Source organism: Coptis chinensis, chromosome 8 (genome assembly GCF_015680905.1).
Source record: "Coptis chinensis isolate HL-2020 chromosome 8, ASM1568090v1, whole genome shotgun sequence".
Lineage (NCBI taxonomy): Eukaryota > Viridiplantae > Streptophyta > Magnoliopsida > Ranunculales > Ranunculaceae > Coptis > Coptis chinensis.
Window position 1 is genome coordinate 79,502,741 of NC_141463.1, and position 8,798 is coordinate 79,511,538.

The 8,798-nt window shown below is 37.9% G+C and overlaps 1 long non-coding RNA gene across 1 annotated transcript; it reads left to right on the forward strand.

The window, feature by feature from the left end:
- The first annotated feature begins 217 nt into the window (after positions 1–217).
- LOC147483331 (uncharacterized) lies at positions 218–3,563 on the forward strand. Its single transcript, XR_015204847.1, has 2 exons — positions 218–310; positions 3,382–3,563. It is a non-coding gene; the product is annotated as an uncharacterized LOC147483331 (long non-coding RNA).
- Positions 3,564–8,798: the final 5,235 nt, after the last annotated feature.

Sequence of the window (8,798 nt, forward strand, 5' to 3'; positions counted from 1 at the left end):
ATGCTTAAAAATTGTAGCGCGTTTGTAACGCCCGTATTTTAAAATACGTATTTTTTTCTATTTATTATTTAATTAAATTATTTATTTCCAAAATTCGTCGGACCGGACTCGGGATACGTGGGCCTGGTTTTGGGCCCGAGTCGGTGTTGGGCTTGGGTTTCGGACCCAAGTATATAAACACTTTTTCTAGAAAATAGGGTTCATAAAATAATAAAATATATTAAAAATGGAGGCAGAGATGAAAGTTGGATTTCTGGAGGGTGGAGCGCGACGAATCGGGCTAGGAGGATTCGCCGAGCTGTTCATACAGGTGAGTAGCTATTTTGCTATTTCACCGGATTATAGTTTTCCGTGTACCGGCGTATACTGTTAAAAGTTTATGTTTATGTTTTCGGTTCATTTTATGTTATTGTCGCTCGCGATCGTGGTTGTTAAAAATATATTGGTTAAACTGTATTTTTGAAACACTGTTGCCTTAAACTGTCCAAGCTTCGAGAAGCTGTCAATGCCGCGAGCCAAACCAACGTTTGTTATTTATATTGTTGTGTTGGTTGATAAAGGGTTAATGTTTGGTCGGTTGAGTGTTGGGTATGCTGAAGGGGTGTGTAGGTGGGTGCTGTTGCAGGTGGAAGAAGGCGTCCATTGTTGAGTTTTGGGAAAAACTGTTGAAGCTCCGCGGAGCATTAATGGCGTCGCAAGAGAATGTCCAGTTTATGTTTTGAACTCTTTTTGTTGTGTTTTGTGGTGATGTGTTGTGATGTGGGTTAGGGGTTGGTTATTGGTTGTTGAGGGTGGATTGGGGGGCTGGTGGTGGCCGATTTTGAGTGCTGTTGGGAGCTCGGAGAAGAAGCTTTAATGGCGGCTCGCCCAAACAGCCTCTGTAAAACAGTTTGAACGGTTTGATGGATTGTTGAGGTATGTTGGTATGTTAGGATGTAAATGATGGCTGTTGGAAGCTTGGGGGGGAAGCCATTAATGGCGGTCGAATTTCTAGATCTAGTTTGAGGAAGATGGGGGATCTAATTATTTGGGGATTTTGTTTTTAGTAAAGTTGTAAGGTTTTCGATTTGGATTAAAACCGATTGGTCAAAATGGGTAGGCGATTAGAATTTGTGGTGGCCGGTTTTAGCTGGTGGTGGTGGAGGAGAGAAACTTGAGGAAGGAGATGACACTGTTCACCGATTTGGGCTTGGGCCTTGGTTGGTTTTTGGGCTAGTTTGGTTTTGTTAGTTGGGCCAGTTTATTAAGTTTTTGGTTGGGCCCGATTTTAAGTTAGCTTGGACCAGTTCTATTAAGTCTAGTTTGGGCCCAGTTTAAGTTAAGTTGGGACAGTTTTCTTTGTTTGTTTTCGGGCCGAACTCAGTTGTGTTTTGGGCCAGTCCAGCCTAAAGTTTTTGGGCCCGTTTCTAATATTGCATGGACCAGTCCATTGGACTTAAAATATATCTAAATGGGTCTTCCAACGTTTAGACTTTCGGGTTCTAAGGTTTGGGCTTGACCAGTTGGGTCCGAACCATTACCTTGGTCATGAGCCCTTGAGCCATGCACTTTGACCTTAGCCATGAACCATGGCTACGACTCTGAACCTGTCGAATCCGATAACGACAGTTTGACTTTGACCATGACATGTTGACTTTGACTTTGACCATGACCTGTTGACTTTGACCAGGATAGTTTGACTTTGACCTTTGACCATGGACGGTTGACTTTCACCTTTGACCATGGCCGATTGACTTTTACCTTTGACTTTGACGATGACAGTTTGACTTTGACCATGACATGTTGAGTTTGACATTGACCATAAGGTGTTGACCTTTGACCGTTGACTTTGACTTTGACTTTTGACCAGGACATGTGGACTTTGACCTTGACCATGACGTGTTGACCGTTGACCATTGACGGTTGACTTTGACCATTGACTTTTCCAGTTTTTCACATATTTGATCATATGGATATATATAGTAAGAAAATATTGTTGATATTGTATAACTTGGTTGGTCATTATCTAATTAAGATTTGACGTGAGTAGTGTGTAAAGTATATAAATATTGGGCTTTGATTGTAGACTTTTTGACTGTCTAATTGTGCTACGTTTTATGTTGTATATTGTATGGACAAGCCATAAAATAAAATGGTACGAAAACCCCTGATAATTGGTTAGTCACCGCCTAAGAAAGATTTGATGATGATGTTGTGTATTTTTGACACGTGGCGATATTGAGATGTTAGGAGACATTATATTCGAATCACGTTATAATAAATAATGTATCGCGATCACGGGGAAGCATTGTGACATGACATGATATAATACGTTATAATATATTGATGCAATATCTTGGAGAAATGTATATACACTCCATTATTTTATATGTGAGATGCTAGTATAGCACCGGTGAATATTTGCCCACGGAGAGTGTGGCGTTGTCTTGAATAATATATTGGCACGTGAAAGAATGAAAGTGACTATGAGATATAATTGAGATATTTCTAGATATTATGGCTTAGTGCAATAAGGTAATTGACACATTGCGTGATATAGTAGAAATGTTTATGAGTCATTAATGTATGACACCGAATAAATTACATAACGAAAATCCTAGAACCCGACTACCACAACTCATGTGATTGGCCCTTCCGGCGCTTCGATTAATCTGAATGGCCTCGGGCTTCCCGGGCGTTTCGATTAAAGCTGAATGGCGCCGGGCGACCCCGGCGAATTAATAGTGGCTTGATTATTCCGTTCGCAAAATAGAACGATGATGCGAATATTTTTATGCCGAATAGTGGCGGTGCTTACATAGATTTGGCTTCCGTGTGAGGATTTACGGTGTCGCGCATCCCGGCCAGGTGGTTACGCACGGAGTGGCTCATTATGTAAGGGAGGCATGTGGATGTACATGTTCGGCGTTGGGTTTGCGATTGTGGTAGCCAGGGAAACTAGGTAAGACATAGATACGACGTGATTTTAGGGACACACAAAGAAAGTCTAAACTAATATAATTATGGTAATATGTTGGTAAATAATATATCTCTAGATAGATGATTGTATATGTTTGGCTGGTTAGTAGTTTAGTTATATCCTAAGGCGCCTCGTGGAGGAACTAAATGCCTTATTGATGATGCGTATAGTTTGTTGTGTGGTTAGTGGGAAGTTAAGGCGCCTCAGTGGAGGAACTACCTGCCTAGATTATTGAACTTAAGGATGTTATATTAGTCGTTGAAAGTTAAGGCGCCTCGGTGGAGGAACTAACTGCCTTATGGACTGTGTATATATTTGTATAATTATATGTTGTATTTTAGGGCTACTCACACCAAAGATTGTTTATAATCTTGACCGATATGCATGTTTGCTTATCGGGTGTGTTCATTCAATGAACATAGTTGATAAGTTTTGACAGGTTTAGTGTTGAAGAAGGTTGGCTGCTGCTTGTGGTTTGCGTTAGCGTTGCATCTCAGGATAAGTTTTGTTTTCCCTTGAGGTGATATAAATTTTCAGTTGAGATAAGGTTATTTGCATTTTCATTTGTAAATTGTTTTTGGTAATGAAGATGACTGTTGTTTAAGTTAAAATTTTTATTGGTTTTAATTATCAGCATATTCTAAACTGTTTATGGGTTTTTGGAAGTTGAGAGTGCGTCACACCTCGGAGATCGAAGAGTCGGGAACAAATAATGTTTTTCCGATTAAATGAAATTCGGTGTGACGATTTGGTATCGAGCATTTGGTTAGCTTAGACTAGGGTGAGTCTAGGTGATTCTCGGATCGTGGTTTATGGGTAGTGTTTAAGGAGTTTTATTTTCAAAACTATTTCCGCTTAGTTGTTTTGTTTTTACAAAGAAAATGAAAAAAAGATACATAAATAAAAAGAGTCGATATTTTTCTTGATTGGTTTGTATGTGTAATGTGTATATTTATATTAGTTACTTTTGTGGAGTGCATATGGAATGCTTTTATTTTTTTCCTTATCATATGAGGAGTGGTTATATGTGTAATATGTTAATTATTAATGGGTTTGATCAAAATGAGTTTGTCTTTGTAATATTGATTTTATTTTGTGTTCATTTTCACATGGATTATGGATTAAGTGCAATAACATGTTTGTGAACTTTGTATTTGAGTGTTATGTTATTATTCAATAAATAATAAGATATTTAATCTATATTGAATGAGTTGTATTATCTGATGGCTTTGTGACGTACTGAGTAAGGAACTAATTGCCTCAGTGTTGGAGGAACTATCTCGCCTCACTCGTACATTGTAATGAATGAATAGTATTTTAAAGTATAAGAGATTAATCTGTTAGAGGTGATTAGTTAGAAATAGATTGAATATAATAATAAAATATATGTGTATTCTTTTTGAGATGTGTATACTTGCGTATACATGTGTATTCTTTTTGAGATGTGTATACCTGCGTATACACATTTTTATATTATTGTATATATGTGAACTATTACCGTGCGTATATGATTGATTAATATCGTTAAATTAGTTTCACATGATTTTGGCATATTCGAGTATTTATTCTGAATTGTTTTGTTTCAGTCTATATGATTTTGATAGAGGATATGAATTTTTTTTTGAATATGTGCTATATTTGATCCAGTTGCAAGCATGAATTAGGATTCAAGGGTGGTTTTAAAATTTAATATTTTTGATAGCATGACTAAAGTAACTATAAAGTTTTATGGTAGTATCAATGACATGAGTGACATTTTGTTTTAAGTATGTTAGGACACTAATTTTCTTTTATGCATGATAATAAAAGACTCCATAATGTTTTATGCAAGGATGAACTTACCATATATTATTGATTAGTTAAGTAGAATATTAATTTTTGTAGAGACTGCTACGTGTCAAGAAACTGCATGCTAAAAAGATAATGATATATTTATCTGGTGTTTAAGTGACCATAATAATTGTTTTAATATAGACAGCTAAACTATAATAGGTTTTGTAATGGCATGAGGATATATATTCGGGTATTATTTAAAAATAATTAATACCAATGTTATCTTGTTTAAGTTTAATCAATGTGTATTCTTGTATAGGTTCTAAGTTAATAACCAACGTTACTTGTTCGTATAGCTTTACTTCCGAATCTCGGGACGAGATTCTTTTGAGATGTGTATAGCTGTAACGCCCGTATTTTAAAATACGTATTTTTTCTATTTATTATTTAATTAAATTATTTATTTCCAAAATTCGTCGGACCGGACTCGGGATACGTGGGCCTGGTTTTGGGCCCGAGTCGGTGTTGGGCTTGGGTTTCGGACCCAAGTATATAAACACTTTTTCTAGAAAATAGGGTTCATAAAATAATAAAATATATTAAAAATGGAGGCAGAGATGAAAGTTGGATTTCTGGAGGGTGGAGCGCGACGAATCGGGCTAGGAGGATTCGCCGAGCTGTTCATACAGGTGAGTAGCTATTTTGCTATTTCACCGGATTATAGTTTTCCGTGTACCGGCGTATACTGTTAAAAGTTTATGTTTATGTTTTCGGTTCATTTTTATGTTATTGTCGTTCGTACTGTGGTTGTTAAAAATATATTGGTTAAACTGTATTTTTGAAACACTGTTGCCTTAAACTGTCCAAGCTTCGAGAAGCTGTCAATGCCGCGAGCCAAACCAACGTTTGTTATTTATATTGTTGTGTTGGTTGATAAAGGGTTAATGTTTGGTCGGTTGAGTGTTGGGTATGCTGAAGGGGTGTGTAGGTGGGTCTTTGTTCTGCAGGAAGAAGAAGGCCCATTGTTGAAGTTTTTGGAAAAAGCATTGAAGCTCCATGAGCATTAATGGCGCCGCAAAGAGAATGTCCAAATTTATGTTTTGAACTCTTTTTGTTGTGTTTTGTGGTGATGTGTTGTGATGTGGGTTAGGGGTTGGTTATTGGTTGTTGAGGGTGGATTGGGGGGCTGGTGGTGGCCGATTTTGAGTGCTGTTGGGAGCTCGGAGAAGAAGCTTTAATGGCGGCTCGCCCAAACAGCCTCTGTAAAACAGTTTGAACGGTTTGATGGATTGTTGAGGTATGTTGGTATGTTAGGATGTAAATGATGGTCATTTGAAGCTTGGGGGAAGCCATTAATGGCGGTCAATTTCTAGATCTAGTTTGAGGAAGATGGGGGATCTAATTATTTGGGGATTTTGTTTTTAGTAAAGTTGTAAGGTTTTCGATTTGGATTAAAACCGATTGGTCAAAATGGGTAGGCGATTAGAATTTGTGGTGGCCGGTTTTAGCTGGTGGTGGTGGAGGAGAGAAACTTGAGGAAGGAGATGACACTGTTCACCGATTTGGGCTTGGGCCTTGGTTGGTTTTTGGGCTAGTTTGGTTTTGTTAGTTGGGCCAGTTTATTAAGTTTTTGGTTGGGCCCGATTTTAAGTTAGCTTGGACCAGTTCTATTAAGTCTAGTTTGGGCCCAGTTTAAGTTAAGTTGGGACAGTTTTCTTTGTTTGTTTTCGGGCCGAACTTCGGTTGTGTTTTTGGGCGATCCAAAATAAAAGTTTTGGGCCGCTTCTAATATTGCATGGACCAGTCCATTGGACTTAAAATATATCTAAATGGGTCTTCCAACGTTTAGACTTTCGGGTTCTAAGGTTTGGGCTTGACCAGTTGGGTCCGAACCATTACCTTGGTCATGAGCCCTTGAGCCATGCACTTTGACCTTAGCCACGAACCATGGTTTTTACTTCGGGTTCGAATCCGATAACGACAGTTTGACTTTGACCATGACATGTTGACTTTGACTTTGACCATGACCTGTTGACTTTGACCAGGATAGTTTGACTTTGACCTTTGACCATGGACGGTTGACTTTCACCTTTGACCATGGCCGATTGACTTTTACCTTTGACTTTGACGATGACAGTTTGACTTTGACCATGACATGTTGAGTTTGACATTGACCATAAGGTGTTGACCTTTGACCGTTGACTTTGACTTTGACTTTTGACCAGGACATGTGGACTTTGACCTTGACCATGACGTGTTGACCGTTGACCATTGACGGTTGACTTTGACCATTGACTTTTCCAGTTTTTCACATATTTGATCATATGGATATATATAGTAAGAAAATATTGTTGATATTGTATAACTTGGTTGGTCATTATCTAATTAAGATTTGACGTGAGTAGTGTGTAAAGTATATAAATATTGGGCTTTGATTGTAGACTTTTTCACTGTCTAATTGTGCTACGTTTTATGTTGTATATTGTATGGACAAGCCATAAAATAAAATGGTACGAAAACCTGCATAATTGGTTAGTCACTGTCTAAGAAAGATTTGACAGTGATGTTGTGTATTTTTGACACGTGACGATATTGAGATGTTAGGAGACATTATATTCGAATACGTTATAATAAATAATGTATTGCGATACGTGGAAGCATTGTGACATGACATGATATAATACGTTATAATATATTGATGCAATATCTTGGAGAAATGTATATACACTCCATTATTTTATATGTGAGATGCTAGTATAAAGATCGGTGAATATTTGCCCACCTGAGTGTGGCGTTGTCTTGATAATATATTGGCACGTGAAAGAATGAAAGTGACTATGAGATATAATTGAGATATTTCTAGATATTATGGCTTAGTGCAATAAGGTAATTGACCTGCACGTGATATAGTAGAAATGTTTATGAGTCATTAATGTATGACACCGAATAAATTACATAACGAAAATCCTAGAACCTGACTACCACAACTCATGTGATTGGCCCTTCTGGCGTTTCAGTTAATCTGAATGGCGCTTCTAAGTGACCCTCCGGGCGTTTCAGTTAAAAGCTTTGAATGGCCTTCGGCGCCCTCCTCGGGCGAGCCGAATAATGGGTTGATTATTCCGTTCGCAAAATAGAACGATGATGCAATATTTTTCTTGCCGAATAGTGGCGGTGCTTACATAGATTTGGCTTCCGTGTGAGGATTTACGGTGTCGCGGCATCCCGCCAGGTGGTTACGCCGCGGAGTGGCTCATTATGTAAGGGAGGCATGTGGATGTACATGTTCGGCGTTGGGTTTCTGCGATTGTGGTAGCCAGGAAACTAGGTAAGACATAGATACGACGTGATTTTAGGGACACACAAAAGAAAGTCTAAACTAATATAATTATGGTAATATGTTGGTAAATAATATATCTCTAGATAGATGATTGTATATGTTTGGTCGGGTTAGTAGTTTAGTTATATCCTAAAAATACTCGTGGAGGAACTAAATGCCTTATTGATGATGCGATAGTTTGTTGTGGTTAGTGGGAAGTTAAAGGCCTCGATTGGAGGAACTACCTGCTAGATTATTGAACTTAAGGATGTTATATTAGTCGTTGAAAGTTAAAAGCGCCTCGGTGGAGGAACTAACCGCCTTATGGACTTATGTATATATATTTGTATAATTATATGTTGTATTTTAGGGCTACTCACACCAAAGATTGTTTATAATCTTGACCCGATATGCATGTTTGCTTATCGGGTGTGTTCATTCAATGAACATAGTTGATAAGTTTTGCGGGTTTAGTGTTGAAGAAGGTTGGTTCTTGCTTGTGGTTTTGCGTTAAGCGTTGCATCTCGGGATAAGTTTTGTTTTCCCTTGAGGTGATATAGATTTTCAGTGAGATAAGGTTATTTGCATTTTCATTTGTAAATTGTTTTGGTAATGAAGATGACCGTTGTTTAAGTTAAAATTTTTATTGGTTTTAATTATCGGCATATTCTAAACCTGTTTATGGGTTTTGGAAGTTGAGAGCGTCACACCTCGGAGATCAAGAGTCGGGAACAAATAATGTTTTCA